Source organism: Choloepus didactylus, chromosome 1 (genome assembly GCF_015220235.1).
Source record: "Choloepus didactylus isolate mChoDid1 chromosome 1, mChoDid1.pri, whole genome shotgun sequence".
In the NCBI taxonomy this organism is placed as follows: domain Eukaryota; kingdom Metazoa; phylum Chordata; class Mammalia; order Pilosa; family Megalonychidae; genus Choloepus; species Choloepus didactylus.
Genome location: NC_051307.1, coordinates 72904983 through 72907763, shown reverse-complemented (window position 1 = coordinate 72907763; position 2781 = coordinate 72904983). Strand labels below are relative to the sequence as shown.

At 37.1% G+C, this 2781-nt stretch overlaps 1 non-coding gene across 1 annotated transcript; it reads left to right on the top strand.

The window, feature by feature from the left end:
- Positions 1-1094: 1094 nt before the first annotated feature.
- On the top strand, positions 1095-1225 carry LOC119510594. Its single transcript, XR_005211977.1, has one exon. It is a non-coding gene; the product is annotated as a small nucleolar RNA SNORA72 (small nucleolar RNA).
- Positions 1226-2781: the final 1556 nt, after the last annotated feature.

Below are 2781 nucleotides of genomic sequence, written 5' to 3'. Positions count from 1 at the left end.
ACCTACAAGGTCCTACAGTAATATAAACGCCCAGCTCAGAGTGCACGGGAGCAGTTGAATGTTTACACCTTTTTATCTGGATCCTACTATGACACTGATCATTCAGGGTGACCCTACTGTGTGTGAGGCACTATAATGGGCTCTGTTTTGACATACAAAGAGTAACACATGTAAGGCAAAACACACTCTAACTTTGTTGTAGCAATCTCAACACTAACATTTATATGTGGGCACTTACTAAATATAGATCCCCTTAATTAAATGAAGCACAACCTCCTTGATAACAGATACAAATCAGTAGACTTTAGAGATGATGTGAAATCGTTGGAGAGTCATAGCAGTTGTTACCTGGTGTCAAGGTGGGAATGTTGATTTATGTAGGAACATGGGAAGGGAGAAGAAAATAAACTCCATAATCATTAATTCTACAGGGCAAAACTCTATTTTCTAGCAGAAATGAAGAGACACTGCCTCTACTCATTTCTACTTAAAAAGAGATCAATGTGGTTGGACTAAACAGTGGATCTCAACCCTGGCAGCAAGTTAAAATCATCTGGGGAGATTTCTTAAAATTTCAGGGTCCCCCACAGTTTCACTAAATTAGAGTATGTGGGGGAGAAACCTGGCAGCTAGGGTTGAGAGCTGAGGAACTAAAGGGAACAGAGGATTTAGAATTTAGATCTAATTCAGTAATTTTCAAAATGATTATTTTTAAAATGTTGGAGCCTTTTGTTCAAACCAAATTAAAGCACACCAATGAAATTTATAACATTTGAGCTTTAGTGGCTAAATCAGGTTTGGGAAGGGAGTATTGGGGTCAGAAAGAGGGTGTTGCAGATGGCTGTCTGCACACATATCTATTCTTCTTGTTCTCCAACAAGACTGAGTGGTTCTGGAATCTGTGGAGACAAGTATAAAAACTTCTCGTCTGAAAGTCTCATTTGTCAGAGGAGGAAATGGAGACCCAGATGAACTCTTTACAACCATGCCGCTCAGTAGTGCCTAGGAGTAGCATAATAGTCTTTGTAGATGTCTATAAAGAAAAAAATCACAGTGAATGCGGGCCTCAGATAGATTGTAAAATGTCTTATAAACTGAAAATATCCTCGCTGTTCTGATTTTGTGATAATCAGGGCAGGCTAAACATTCACTTTATTAGGATCATGCATGTGTCCCCAGACCTAGGTTTTCCCTAGGTCTGGTTTTTAAAATGCTGGTGATAAACCAAGTCTGATTTATAATATGACCATCCTGTATGGGAAATGGCTGTAACTCTAGGTATCTTTAGTCAACCTTAAGTAATAGAGCAACTATAATAACTTTTTGAAAATAACCAGTGCTAATATTATAGTTATGTCTTAAGGCATAACTAAAGAAGGGAAATTTTGTGATTACCAATTGCCATTAAATGAAGTGTAAAATTGCTGTGTTTTATTTTATTTTCTAGAAAAAAAAAAGTCTTACAAAAAGCTTTACAATGAGGCAGGGAGAAGCTTTACACTGTGGTTTAAATATGAAGGCAGTGAAATGGACTGGAAGAACTCATGGGATTCTATTTTCAAATCCAGTATCCTACCAATTATCTCCTCTTTTAACCCAGTTTTCCCGGTAGAGGAGCACTAAGGCTACTGTTTAAAAAAAAAGGTATTAGTTTAAGTTGCTAATTACTGTTGCTATTTCATGATTTATTAATGATAATTAATGCATTCATTCTTTGTACTTGTGCCCTCAAGCAGTTCTGCAAAGGGCACAATTTTAAAAATTCAACAAATATAAACAACAAGCAGTAACTGTCCAAGCAGTACCATTTAAGTGCTCTTTCGTGAATTATAATATTTCAGTTCCATTAACTTAAAAGGATTAGCTTCCTAGGCATTGCTGTCTTTTGAGCCTATTTCATGTTAATTACTCTTCCAATACCAATAACATCAGAGTTTACATAGCATCTTTCATTCACAGGATCTTTATTCATAGTGAAAAAGAGAAGCAGGGAATATTCCAGTTTAATTTAATCCAACAACTATTTGTGGAACACCTACTATGTGTGGACACTGAGACAATATAAGGATGTTTGTGTGTCATTGTCAGTGCCCCAAGGCAGGTTAAAGGACTTTATGATATCTTAGTCCACATTTTTGAGCACCTATAATGTACCAGATATTCGTTAATCCTCGTGACAATGTGCAAGCTAGGAATTAAAATCAATGGTTTATAGGAGAGGAAATATTAAGGAGGGTTAAATGACTTGCCCACAGTCACACAGCTAGTGGTTGCCAGATCCAGAATTTGAACCCAGGGATAATTAGCTGGAAAATTATGCTTTTCCACAGCAGAATATGCAGGTAAGAGAATCCAAGCAAAATTGTGAAATAGGTGATGTTTGTCTTTATTCTCCCTGACACCCCTGCTTTATGCAATCCCATTTCTTTATTGGAGCCATTTCCCCTCCCCACACCTTCTTTCCAGTACTTTCTTTGTTGCTCTCTGGATTCCAAATACAACCCAGGAATATAATGTATACACTCTACATGAAGTGCCTTATGTTCTAGGTCAGCCCTGTCCAATAAAATTTTCAGTGACAATAGAAATGTTCTGTATCTGGCCTGTCCAATATGGTAGCCACTAACCACATGTGGCTACTGAGCACTTGAAAAGTGGCTAGCTTGACTGAAGAACCGAATTATCCATTTAATTTAACATTGAATTTAAGTTTAAATAGCCACACATGGTTATTTCTACCACATTGGACAGCACAACTCTAAAACATTCTCAACTCACTTT